At 38.1% G+C, this 15,029-nt stretch overlaps 1 protein-coding gene across 11 annotated transcripts in view; it reads right to left on the bottom strand.

Annotated features, from left to right (window-relative positions):
• The window catches only part of LOC113225265 (HMG box transcription factor BBX), a 271,898-nt gene that overhangs the window by 37,258 nt on the left and 219,611 nt on the right, over nucleotides 1–15,029 (bottom strand). The window lies entirely within an intron of this gene.

Raw genomic sequence — 15,029 nt, forward strand, 5'->3', positions numbered from 1 at the left:
CTGTCTCAGCCTCCCGAGTAGCTGGGACTACAGGCGCCTGCCACCTCGCCCGGCTAGTTTTTTGTATTTTTTAGTAGAGACGGGGTTTCACCGTGTTAGCCAGGATGGTCTCGATCTCCTGACCTCGTGATCCGCCCGTCTCGGCCTCCCAAAGTGCTGGGATTACAGGCTTGAGCCACCGCGCCCGGCCCAGTTGAGAATTCTTAAACCAAAAATCAGAAATGCAAAATGCTCCAATGAGCATTTTCTTTGAGCCTCTTGTTGGTGCACAAAAAGTTTCGGATTTTGGCAGTATTTTGGAGTTTGGATTTTCAGATGAAGAATGCTCAACCTGTATTTAATAATCCCCAAACTCTGTTCAGATGTTGGCCTTTTCTTTTTTTCCAAGGGAAATGAGGAAAACAGAAATAATTTCTACCTGTCCACTTGAAATTAGAAATGATATGATGAATTGCTAAACAATTATAGAAGGTTTTGATTAATGAACAAAACATTATAGGTCCACAAATGCTGATAGACAACTCTGAAGTCACAAAAGCTCTGAGAACAAACTTTTGTTTTTGTTTTCTTAAGTCATTTGCTGGCAAATTTGATCTGATGTGAACTCAATTGGCTGCAAATTCTGACCTGAACCAACCTGAAACTTTATAGTCTTAAACAGTTTATTTCACTTACTGTGACCATTCATACCTTTTTGGTATTGGAATAGTGATGCATTGGAACATGCACTGGAGAAGTTACTTAAGTGTAATATGTATCTACTGTGTAATTTTTCTAAAATCTGAAAGATTCTGAATACCAAAACACATCTGGCCCCAATTTGGTTAAGTTTTTATATTCCTCATCAAAACTCCCCAAATTTCATGTACAGAACATTCAAGGGGAAAGTTGCCATTTTCCTCTCTGGCTCCCAGATACCTTGAAACTTTAATATAGAGCTATTTTTTAAAAGGGGAAATTTAAGCTTATTGAAAAACTTGTTTTCAGTGCCTGGGTTTTCATTTATACACACTTAACTGCAAGGCTCCCAAAACGCCAGCCCTCATGAAGGACACTAATGATACGAAAATCAGTAAGGTCATGTCTGTCTGCCTTTGAGGAACTTATATGAGATTGATGATGCTGATTTGGTCAAAGGCAGCAAGGAAGTCTCAGTCATAACTTATTTTATCTACTTTGTATTAGCAACTTAGAAGGGAAAGAGTATTGGGGGTTGCTGAGTCAATGCAAAATCAAGCACATGAGTAGGAAACTGATTTGTTTTTAAAAACCATCATTTTATTAAATGGCAAGTTGTCAGAGATCATTACCATCTGTAAAATTCATTTTTAGATGGATAATACATTGAATTAAATACCAGATGCTCTTTTACCTCATTTTTCTCTTAGTATTTTCAATGCATCACCAATCTTCCTGTGAGAATTATGTTATGATTAGTAAGTCTGGGAAGAAATTAAAGAAAGGGTGGGGAGAGGCAGACACTGCAATTAAAAAAATGAACATGACAAGAGCACACAGCCCTTCAGATCATTCACAGGGAAGACATGAAATATTAAGGATTCACAACAGGGCTGTCTTTCTCAGGAACTCAGGTAAGCTAACCTTTAGACCTCAGCAAGTGGCTATGAAGACTATGAACTTCTCTTTATTAAACATAACCAGAAATAAGCTCAAAGCAAAATGTTATCTTAATTCTGAATCACTGAAACCTTTAATATTCCCTGCATGTTTTACTCTTATGGGAGAATGTACTGCTTTTATATCAATTTTGAAATAATATTTATTTTCCTTTCTCAACTACTATAGCCCTTCATGAATACCTATCCCATGTTGGGGGAGAGAAATTATACTAGTTCTGGAGAGAAGGCTAGAAAGGCATTCTCAAGGTACATTTTATGTTTTTTCCACCACTGTCACTCTGGTGGCTTTTAATAGGTCACTTCAGGAACCTTCACCATATAGGCACTAGTTTTTAGTGGTATGCTGACAGTTTGCATTTGCACAGGTTCATCTTAGCAAACTTAATAATACTTTGCAAACTCTATTCTAGGCTTCAATATATTTCAAAATGATTCTCTCATCACCCCGATAGGATTCTACAGCTAGGAATTAAATGGAACAAATACAGACATTCACTCTGGGGATGTATTCTGGGAAATAGCACAATATTTCTTGTGTAGGTAATTACACCGAACACTAGTCATGCTTTACTTCCTCATTTCAGGCTCTTAAGAATTTTTTCACAAACAGAGTATGTTAATCCTAAATTATAGGAAAAACAATTATATTGCTAGAAGTGAAACTATAAATGTAAATCAAATAACTCTGAATTAAAACTACAAATCGCAAATCTACTCATTAACCGAAAACCCAATCAGACTCTCAGAGTTGGACGTCACTCTAGGTTTTCTCCTTTAACCTACCCAATGCAGGAATTCATTTTACTACAGTATTCCTGAGAATTAGTTAACCAACTTTTGCACAAAGACAGTGAGCATATCACTCTATCAGACAACAGTTCTGCTGGAATTTTTAAAATATTGAGCAAAAATCAATCAGCCTCAGTTCTGTTCCCTGAAGCCACATGAATTCACTCTTGCTCATAGCACAGATACGATACTTGAAGACAGACTTTATGTTCCCGGAAGTCTCTTCCCATTTCCCTTAACAGCTCATCACATGTAAATGCTTCCACACTTCAAAATTGGGTCCCTCTTACCTAGATGCAGTAGGTGTCCTGAAATGAGATGGGTTTTATTGAAAGAGGCTGGGCTTATGACCAAGCATCCTAGTTTGCTTAAAGCCACAACAGTAAGCTATATAACTTAGACTTGAAGACCTACGAGGAAACAGAGGCTGAGAAATGGGGTAACAGTATATCCTACATTGGGCTGTTGTGAGGCAAAAGTGAAGAAATGTATATGCAAACACAACTTGTAAATGATACAAAGCTTTACAAAGGTTGGGGAAAATGGATACTTCAAAATTTTTTCTATCTATCAGACAGCTAGCTATGTATGTATGTATGTATGTATGTATGTATGTATGTATCTATCTATCTATCTATGAATGACAGTGTCTTGCTCTATTAGGTAGACTGGAGTGCAATGGCATGATTATAGCTCATGGTAGCCTCGACCTCCAGGGTTCAAGTGATCCTCACATTTCAGCCTCCCGAGTAGTTAGGACTACAGGTTCATGCCACTATGGCCGACTTTTTTTTTTTTTCCCCCTGTAGAGAATAGGGGTCTTGCTCTGTTGCCTAGGACGCTCTCCAACTCCTGGCCTCAAGCGATCCTCCTGCCTCAGCCTCCTAAAGTGCTGGAAGCACAGGCATGTGCCACTGCGTTTGGCTGGCTACTTCAACTTAACAATATCTGTCTAAGATTATGTTCCTAGCCTATACTAGATTAGAAGGGGTAACTATTTGTCAGTTTATAGGAATGCTCTTTTAATGGGACCCAGAGATTAATTTTTTTAAAAATAGGTCACACATCTGGCTTGTGTTGGGTTTATGGTCATGTAAAATCCTGGATTTCACATAATAGGCTGGTAAACTTGGTCTCTTTTATTCTGTATTTTTATAATTTATGTTTTGCACTTAGATGCAAGACTTTCCACTTTTTCTTATTACGTTTATCTCTTCAAAATGTGAATTAAGTTATCTTCCATCTTTGTACTATACACACATTAAATAAAGCTGCTTTTCATGTCTTTGTCCAAATCTTTGGTAATAACGTTGAGCAAAACATGGGTAAGGACAGGGCCTTCTGCCAAACTTCTAGAGCCCTTTCATGAAGATGATCTGAACGTTAATAAACTTCAGCAATCTAAGAATATTTTTTTCTCATCCAGTTGAAAATCCTCCCATTTTGTTCACAAAACATTGTAACACTATCTGTCCAAAAGTCTTGCTAAAATCTGGATACGGCATGCCAACAGCATTCTCTTACTCAATTTTATGACCAACCGTAACTACACCAAATAGAAAATGAGGCTGGCTTTTGTACCAGTCAGGGTCTAATTAGGCAAATGGAAGCAACCTAAAGCATAACTAGCAGTGGGAATTTAAGGCAGGGATTAGGTTAGTTACACAGGCCACGAAGAACTGAGACACCCAAACAGGAGGTGGTGAGGCAACACAGGGGTTAGGGACAGCAGAAAGCCACAGAAGAAGCAATGGGGAAAGAGTGACACTGAAACCCAGTGGAAGATGGAAGCATGGCGCACCTATCTGGAGAGCACTGGAACATGGAAGAGAAGCTGCCTTTGCCTTACTCTGATGCCTCTTTACCAGTTCCCTGTTGACCCTGGCCTCTCCCTGCTTCCCATCTCCCAGTCTCCTGCCAGTGTTTCCCATTAGCAGAACCTGCGTAGAAGCAGGGGGCCTAGAGCCAAGGAAAGGCAGTCAGCAGTCACGTGGGGCAAAAGGCAGTGGGCAGGGCAAAGAGACTCTGGCACATTTGACAATGGCCCTTTTCAGAGAAACTTTGATAATTCTCTGTTTTCATCTTCTTTTCTGTGGATTCAAACATGATTAGAATGAATTTCCAATTAAAATAATTTTCAAAGGTTAAGAGTCTGTATTTTAGAAATCAGGCTTATTATTTTTAAAAATTACAGTGAACTTTTCCCCTTTTTGTTCCTATAGAGCTCTCCTATTTCACACAACTTGTCAAAGATTACCAAAAGTGAGACTGAAACCCAATTTGCAAGGTCTTGTGGTATCCTACAATTTGTTTTTTCCATTGTCAGAAACCTGAATTAATATACTAGACCATGTGTACTGTATTCTAGCTTTTCCTCCTTTTTTAAAAGTGGATATATGTATCTCCACATCCATGGAAGAGAAGCTGCCTTTGCCTTACCCTGATGCCTCTTTATCAGTTCCCTGTTGACTCTGGGATGTGTGTGTGTGTGTGTGTGTGTATATATATATTATTTATATATAATATGTTTTATATATATAAATAATATATAAATAAAAATAATATATAAAATAAATAATATATTAATAATATATATATTATTATACTTTAAGTTCTGGAATACATATGCAAAATGTGCAGGTTTGTTACATAGGTATACACGTGCCATGGTGGTTTGCTGCAATATCAATCTGTCATCTACATTAGGTATTTCTCCTAATGCTATCCCTCCCCTAGCCCCCTACCCTGTGACAGGTCCCAGTGTGTGATGCTCCCCTCCCTGTGTCTATGTGTTCTCACTGTTCAATTCCCATTAATGAGTGAGAACATACAGTGTTTGGTTTTCTGTTCCTGTGTTAGTTTGCTGAGAATGATGGTTTCCAGCTTCATCCATGTCCCTGCAAAGGACATGAACTCATTCTTTTTTACGGCTGCCTAGTATTCCATGGTGTATATGTGCCACATTTTCTTTATCCAGTCTATCACTGATGGGCAATTGAGTTGGTTCCAAGTCTTTGCTATTGTGAACAGTGCTGCAATAAACATACGTGTGCACGTGTCTTTATAGCAGAATGATTTATAATCCTTTGGGTATATACCCAGTAATGGGATTGCTGGGTCAAATGGTATTTCTGGTTCTAGATCCTTGAGGAATCATATTCTAGCTTTTTCTAACTTTGATTTAATATACACATCTTTTTTTTTTTTTTACCTATACGTTTTGGTTTGATTATAATTTTCCTTGCCCCCCACCAAATGGTGACAAAAGCAATAATTATATAGTTTACCTTCTCGTTTCTTGTTGGCTTTACTTTCTCTAATCCAGACAAAGCCAATTTCTTATGTAGCTCTCAACAGCTAAAAATAGTCTTAAGATTTGTTTGTTTTTGTCAAGCCCTACCTCATACTGGATTTTAGAGTAACTTCTTTCTTACTAGTCAATCCCATACTTTTGTATTTTTGTATTTCTCCTTGGTTGTCAAGCAAGATTTATATTCTTTTACAAATAAATTCATTAGAGTTTATGCATAATCACAATTTGAAAAACTCTTCCTCATTCTTTTACTGAGATTGTATGTGTACATGTGTGCGGAGAGACAGACATTCTCATTGACCTTGGTCCTTTTTCCATTTTAGTGCTTATTTGCATGTTCAGTATCTGAATTTTTTTAAACTCACTTTTCCTTATGTTTGTATACATTTGACTTTTTAAAGCATTTTCCTTCTAAATCATTCTCCTTTTAAGCATCTCCTTCTAAGCACTTTAGTTTCTTGTCTATTAATATGAAAATCATTACAAATAAATTTCATAATTTTTATTTTTGATATTTGTTCCACTGCATATTAGGCATTTCCACAAGATATAAACAAAACCTGGGAACAGATACGAATGTAGTAACATTTATAAGATGCATCACTCTTGGATGTAAGCAAATCCCTGGCCTCTCCCGTCCTCCCATTCCCTAGTCTCCAGCCAGTGCCTCCTACTGGAGGAACTCAGGTGGAAGCAGGGGACACAGGAGCTGAGGAAAGGCAGTCGGTAGCCATCGGTGGTCACTGTCTCGTGTAGTCAAAAAAGTCTGACAGTGATGTACTGGAAGGCAGTTTCAAAAGGCAGGGATGGGCCAGGTGAGGTTAGCTCACACCTATGATCCCAACGCTTTGGGAGGCTGAGGCAAGAGGATCGCTTGAGGTCAGGAGTTTCAGACCAGTGTGAGTAACACAGTTAAGACCCTATCTCAGGAAAAAAAGAAAACATGCACACACCCACACACACACACACCCAAACCCCCACAAAAAGCAGGGATGCTGTAGCCAGGGCCAGACTGTCTAGGACTATAGACAGGCTCTGCTACTGATTAGCTATTTTCCCTAAATTTTTCTGTGCCTCAGTTTCTCAATCTATAAAATGTGCATGCTAAAATTATTGCCTTGGGAAAATTGTGAGGTTCAATGAGCTGCACATGTAACAGTACTTAAAATAGTGCCTAGTACAGAGCTAAAATAATGTATTGTAATAACCATCTCTCTGGGGCCTTATGCCATACGGAATAAATACTAGCTTAACAGTAATATTCATATTAGTATCATTAATAGCAGGACATGTCTTTGGTAGACTGCTTTGCTCTAACTGTTCATTCTAGGGTTGAATGAGTCTATCATTGGGGGAAAATATACAACAAAATTAGATTCAGGAAGACCTCAAATCAGTTGTTTTTCAAGAAGCAACTCTAAGAAACATGTAAGAAAGCTCAGTTCTACTCTGGGGTCCAAGTAGATCCACTTACATCTACTTTTGGATGCACTCATCAACACTGTAGTGGGACTGACAAATGTATGCATGGATGGGCACACATACAAGCACACAGAAGACATACAAGAACATAAATCAATGTGAACTCAAGTGAATAAGGCTGCATTTTGGGAAACAGAATTAATGGCTATTATTAATTTACTCAAGCTGCCCTTAATAGAGGATGAGTTATTAATCAGGTATTGAAACAGTATATGCCTCAGTAAATGACAATGTATTCTTCTAATATTATTTTAAATTGGACAATAACCTTTTTAAAAAGTAAGAATGAAAAATTATCTGGACACTTTCCAGAGATGGAATTCCCGTGACTGCATTCAAAGAAGTTAAAATGTTAACGTTGTAAATCAAATGATGGGCATAAATATTTGATAACTATCATCTATTCCCTCAGGTACTACTTTATTTTTTTATAACTGTAACTCAGTGGGCATAAAATGTATTCTGTTCACCTTTGTATTCTCCTTCAAGAATACCCTAGTACCTTTCAAAAAGAAGGCATTCAACAGATAATTGTGTTTAATAGGATGGTTCATTAGTTCTGAGGTAATCTATGAATCTAAAATGTATTCTGATTCACACAAGGGAAGAGTTACTTTACAAGTCTACAAAAAACAATGCTGGCTGGGTGCGGTGGCTCACGCCTGTAATCCCAGCACTTTGGGAGGCTGAGGCGGGTGGATCACCTGAGGTTAGGAGTTCGAGACCAGCCTGACCAACATAGTGAAACCCTGTCTCTACTGAAAATACAAAATTGGCTGGGTGTGGTGGTGTGCACCTGTAATCCTAGCTACTCAGGAGGCTGAGGCAGGAGAATTGCTTGAATCCGGGAGGCAGAGGTTGCAGTGAGCCAAGATCGTGCCACTGCACTCCAGCCTGGGCAACAGAGCGAGACTCCGTCTCAAAAAATAGCAACAACAACAAACAACAACAACAACAAAAACAATGCTAATTATGACCATGCTATCGCTTGGTCCAGCCCAGCAATCATACTGTCCTTAGTTATACCTCCCAAGAATACCAGTGAAATTAATCACTAATATTTTATCTCTGTCAATAAAAACCATACTGAGGTTTCTCACTGTTCTGTGTAGTCAAAAGGGTCTGACAGTGATGTGCTGGAAGAAATGGAACTCACTCCCAAGAGAAAAACAAAAATCAGTATGTTAATACCTAGGATTCCTGAGGATGTGCATGTTAGACCATGAATAAAAAGTTTTCTTCTTCAAAATGATTAAAAAGAAAACACTTCAATAGAAATCCTGAAGGGGTGAGATAAAATGTGTAGTAAAGGGATTATATTTTATGTTCCTGGGTTCAGGGGGACTGTCACACTTTTAGTTCAGGTAAAACCATACCTTAGGCTCAGTTTGTTATTGGGGACTCGCTTTAAAGATAAAAGAAACCTTGGCTGCATCAAGCTTTAATCTTTCTGAATCAGATGTATTTTAAAATGTATTCTTTTCTACTGATGTTAAGATATTCATTTTTTAATGTGTTCTGCTTTAAAAGATTTAATAAAATGACCAGTGGAAAAATAACAAATTATGTGTACTAGATAAAAAGTAATACCACAGAAGCAGAAACCATTGAACTGGTGGAGGTTGTGTATCCCCTATGCGAAAACCTTGGCATTACAAGTGTCTCAGATTTTGGACTGTTTAGAATTGTGAAATATTTGCACATACATAATGAGATATCTTAGGGATAGGACCCAAGTCTGAACACAAAATTCATTTATGTTTCATATACACTGTATATGAATAGTCTGAAGGTAATTTCATAGAGTATTTGAAATAACTGTATATGGAACAAAGTTTGTGTACACTGAACTATCAAAAAGCAACGGTGTCAGGTGTGAAATTTGCTGCTTGTGAGGTCATGTCAGAACTCAAAGTTTTGGATTCTACACCATTTTGGATTTTTAATTTTCAAATTAGAGATGCTCAACCTGTCCTAAGAAATGGTAAGTAGTTCCAAAATGCACCATATAATTTTGCTCTTAATTATATGTTGTCTTTCATTGTCTATTATAAAGGAGTTGGCTAGATTAAAAACAAGGCAGTGTGAAAACAGACCTACTGACACCAATCAAGAAGTTTCCATTTCCAAATCTCTGCTTTTTAGTACAAAACAAATGTTTTGCAGCCAAGGTATATTTACAATCATTTTGTACTGGCTTATTATCTGCCAAAACAGTGTAGACATAACCTTAGGATGGCATTTTAGCAGTGTTTTTCAGGATGAGCATTTCCCCCATAATTAAATAAAATCTGAATGCTTGTGCCAGAGAAATACACACTGGTTGATGGTTTCTGAGAATAGCATTGCTGCTAAAAAATTCAATTCCGTTTATCATAAGAGATAACTGGTCACAGAACACTGGTCTAAGCTTCTCTCAACACTAAAATCTGGGTGTATTGAACAGTTTTGTAGTTTGCTGAAACAACTGGACTAGGTAACACGGCGATTGAAATATTTTTCTTTACTCACTATTTCCTCAGAAATGGTACTATTTCTGAAGACTCTGAATAGGGTGGAGGTGGCCTTTGCTCCATAAGCCCATCTACTAAAGTCTGCCGCAAAGAGGTTAAGGGCAGTCATTAAGTACATTCCTATACTTTCTGTTCCTCCAAAAATAATCTAGTGCAATTGGGGATGAGACGAAAAGAATTAGAACAGGAGTTTTCTGAAAACAACTCACAACTTTGTATAAAATGATAAGGAAAGAAACCCACCACAAAGGTCCCCTTAAATATATTTTAAGTATTAGAATTCATTTCTATGATGATAGTGTAGGAGGAGCTTAGGTGGGATGTTCTGGGCTTTAAGGGGGTTACAATAGGATGGACAATGCACATCAATAATATGAAGACAACAGAAGTCTTAAATGGAGTCATACATTGATCAAATACTACCAATAACTGGGAACAGTGGAGGGATCTATGGTGACTGTCTCTGTCGTCTGTGCTCTCAGGAATGCAGGTTTCTGCTTCCTATTTACTTGGCTAGCAATCTTCTCTCTTTCCACTCTTCTATTATTGAATTTCTCTTCCCCCTATCCTCAGCATCTTTCAGCTCTTCTTTTCTACTAGCAGGGCTTACTCTTTGTTTGCACCCAACCAACCTCCCTGAAGCAGGGCTACAAGGTCAAGGTCAAACACTCAGGTTCAGTGTTGGAGTCGTCTTTGACTCTTCTTTTTCTTTGCCTCTCGCATTGACTCACTCAAACAATTCACTTGAATACCCCTGGAATCTCTTTCTGCCTCCCATTCCCACTGTCAGCTCTCTCAATTCCGCTTCTTATCTTCTCATACCCTGATGTCCACAGGGGCTTTCCACCCCATTCCATACATAGCTGCCAAGAAGATCTCTCTAAGTGCTGCTTTTATCACTGTGTAACCCCATCCCAAATCTTCAATGGCTCCTCATTATTTTCAAGTACATATTTATTTGCTATGCACTAAACATTCTCCCAATTCTGACTCACAACTACACTTTACCTTCATCTTCCATAAACACAGTCCTCTATTCCTGCCAATCTGATAGACTTGTTACCATCTACCTTTCTCCTGTGCTTGCCTTAATCCCTTTGTTTTATCTCCCCAGCTGTCCATTTAATTATGTGTAAGTAACAATCCCCGCTACATACGGTGGTCAGGTATAAAGGAGGGAGGTGAGTAAATTTAAGTGGATAATGGCAATGACTGTTGGCCTCAGACTCAGGGCTCAACAGGGAAAAGAGAGGACAGTCATTTGGAGAACAAGCATCTAAGAGGGCAACCACCAATCAACTCTGACCAATTGTTCCCACGGAGGGAGGCTAGCTTGACGTCTCCAGGTCCTCTAAATTTTCAGAAGTCAGAAATCTGTATTTATTTGAAATTTTAATCTTCAAATATTAGCCATGAATTGAACTGTAAAATACAATATAGGCCAACAAAATATAGGCCAAACAAAGGATCTCTGCAGGTTGGATGTCACCCAGAGACTGCTAGTTTCAGCTTCTAGTGTTGCCTAAGTAAGCCCTTCATTGAAAACCATCTTTGTTGTTCTTTCCCCTGTGCGTGGTCTCCAGAACATGCCTGCTAATATTTTCTCCCTTCTCTAGTTTCACACATTCATTTTTGTGTGTCACTCATCACTCAAGTGGAGTTTCATCATTTCATTGAATGATTCCTTTTAAAATCACTTGCATGATTTCTTATTCCTTAAATTGTTATATCTCTACAACTAGAGAATAAGCTCCTTGAGGACAGGAGTTGTATACCATAATTTCCTACAATTCCCATAGTATCTTCCAAAGTACATTCCCAAACAAACACTTATTTAAGGTTGTAAGATGCATCCTGGCAGTTTCAAAAGCACAGACAGTTTTTAAAAAGAAAATATGAGCTCCATTTCTTTGACAGCAGTCTTGGACGATCTGTCATCTTATTCAGCCACACATATATGTGTAGGAGTAAGCTGTCTTCCATAGAGACTTTTATAATGTGCACACTCCTATAACAAGCAACTTGTAGTCTTTTCTATTCATCTAAAACAAGGCGCAAGAACAGCCTAGTGTTTAAGAGTGCAGGCTATGGAGACAGACTGCCCAGGTCCTTATCTAGGCTCTAACACCTACTGTCCATGTGACCTTAAACAAGTTATATAACTTCTATACCTTTTGGTTTCCTAATGTGTAAAAGAAGAATGATAGTAGCTACCTCAGAGGACAGCTGTGAGAATTACATTAGTACATATAAAGTACTCAGTGCCTAACACACAGCAGATTATAAATGTCAGTCATTATCATCTTAGGTTAGATAACATAATTTATCTGTAGAAAGAGCTGCTATAAAAATGTATAATATATTTTAAAGAACATTCAAAATGGTTTCAGGAAAGTGAGAAGCAGAACAGCAATCTTTTAGGCTTATGTTCCAGCCTCTAGTCACACTCCAAAACACTAAAACTGCACTTGGAGGTACCGTGTTCCTATATCACTGATCTTAGAAGGTTTACAAGTTTTAGTTCCCATTGCACCAAAAATATGTGTATATACACATCCAGATAACTTCAGTCGCCTCTGTTATTGGCACAGAATATACCCTCAATAACTATTGTGAGAATAAATGAACAAGCTGTTCTACTTGTTATATTAGACAATTTTGGTACTAGAGATCTTCAAGGGTAGAGTTTTTCTTTGCTGAAATGTACACAGGTTCAGCTATCTCTGACCCTCTTCAGTGTCCTCCAACTACAGCCACTATAATACACAATGATCTCCAGTGGGGATACTTTGCTGTTCTTTATATGACCTGACCTAATTAATTTCAAAACGAAAGGAAACACAATACCTTATAGTACCTGCACAACTTAAATGACGAATAAACTGAACAGTATGAACTTCGTGGAGGTCCCAACATAAAGCATTGTATTTTTGTCAATTCCCTGACCTCAGACAAAACCCTTAAAAATATTTGGAACAAATCCCAGAATTTTCAGGTCACTTTCAGCTATTAAAAGTCTACCCAGTTTAAAATGCCAGTCATACACCTGAATTAGGACCTTCCCTAGGAAATCTCCTGGCTCCAGGAGAACAGGAAGGGAGAAAACAGGGAGTGGGTCTTTACAATGCCAAAGCTGGGAGTACAGGCCAATCCAAGTATCTCTGTGCCTGCTGCCAATTTCCTCCAATTTTGTTTGTTTGTTTGTTTGCTTGTTTGCCTGCTTACACAGGTATAGGGCACAGCAGTAAATATATGCCCCAAATATTTCTTACTTCTCACTAAGGAGAAGACATTTCTTGAAAGCAACGACCCCCATGTTTGGAAGGACTGTTCATTCACTCCTCTTACTCCAACCCACAGGAATGGAGTTAGGGAAAGATGAGTAGTTAGTTTGGGGCTCGTTCCTGGCCCTTCTTTCACAAGGCCTAACACCTCTCATTTAGAGAATAGAAGACAGAATGGGTGAGGTACAACTAACTGCCCATGGTTATGGGCAGTTAGTTCTTTTCTTCTTTGTTTCTGCAAACTCTACACAAGACTCAATGGCATTCTCGGGATGTCATAGGCAGGCAAGACTCAATGGCATTCTCGGGATGTCATAGGCAGGGGTGATATTCAAAACATTTAACAGGCAGGGGTACCACCTAATCAGAGGGGATGTGCCCTCCAGGTGCTGAAAGGTACTAGATGGTTGGGTTACAGGCTTTTTCCTGACAGTAGGAAGCATCTTGGTGCTTTAGTATAAAGAAGGCAAACCAGTTGAGTATCACTCCTGTTTGCAGGCACACCTCAGAGGGTCCCGAGCAAAGGCATCTCTACCATATTCTCCCCCGATGTGAGAGACTGTCGCAGGCCTAACTTATGCAACCCTTCTCTGTTACTGTCCAACAGTCTTTTGCCTGATCACATGGATCTATTTTCTATTTATCCACTTGACCCTTGGGAAACTCATACATCTTTATAATGCCCAACTAAGAGTACAGTAGGCCATTCTGAGTCTCTCCATGCTGCCAACTTCCTTTGGTTTTCTTTTTGCCTGGTCAGATAGGTAAAGGATCCAGCAATAAATTGGTGTTTAAAATATTTCTTATTTCTTGCCAAAGAAGAAGAAATCTTTTGCATGTACCTCCCTCAATCTTTAACAGTGCTTCTCTTGGAGCTGCCTTCACTTCCCTTGACATGGGACATAGATAAAGAATGAGAATTACTTCTCTCCTTTCCTCCCTGGGACACAGAGAAAAGGCAAAATATTCCAGATGTGTGGATAGCCTATGATAACCCTCTATCAAAGGATGACTTGAGATTGGAGTGGGGATAAGAGGAGGAATTCCTGGAGTGTTAGATAAGATAATAGTTGTATTAGGTTATCTCTTTAGAAATCCCGAGATGGGTGTGGCCCAAACTGGAAGTAGTTTCTTGGTGGCTTTCCCTTTAGAATGTGTGAATTTAAGGTTGTGTCTTCAAATTGCAGACACCATCACCAATTCTAGGCAATAGGAAAAATCTTCAATATCTTCTTATATTTATTTATCTTAAAATGCTTCAGAGATAATTAAATGTTATATTTTGTGAATGAAAAATGAACATCAAATGCACATGGAATAAAAAAATTAATAAAGCATAAATCTACTGGTGATTATTTGGAGATGCTGGTTAATCCATTATGCATATATTTAAGTTTAATTAGAAACTAGAAGGCTTTAGAATGTTATTCTAAAATACACTGTATTAGTATTAAGACATCACACTGATTCAGTGCAAATAACAATGCAAGAAAGTTTTCTTATTTTTTAGGGATTCTGTTTTATTAAAAGTATATATTTTTGCTCAAATGTCCTAAGAAACTCAGTCTTAGTGTAAGCTGATTTGCTATAATTGGAATAGGCTTATTTCAGTCATTTTACCCCGTTAAATTATGATACCAACATTCAAACATCTGTTAAACCATAGCATCTGTTTCATATTTGGGATGCATCCCTACAAATTAGAAAAGTGTTCTTTTTAATGAGTTCTGATTTAATAAGGAATCCTTTTTTTATGACTGCTATGCCAAAGAAAGAAAACGAGAAGACGAATCCACTCTTTACCAGCCCCCCATGCAGCAAAGTACCCCAAAGGTTCACAAATTTTTAACCAAAAAAAACTGTTTAAAGATAAATATCACATATTGAAAGTTGGTTTTACATTTTAGTACTGTTTAATATTTAAGAAATCATATGTATTTTTGTATATATGTATGCACACATACATACACATGCAATTATATAACCAGCACAAGCAGCGGGTCATACA

This window comes from Piliocolobus tephrosceles, unplaced genomic scaffold (genome assembly GCF_002776525.5).
Source record: "Piliocolobus tephrosceles isolate RC106 unplaced genomic scaffold, ASM277652v3 unscaffolded_20, whole genome shotgun sequence".
Taxonomy (NCBI): Eukaryota; Metazoa; Chordata; class Mammalia; order Primates; family Cercopithecidae; genus Piliocolobus; species Piliocolobus tephrosceles.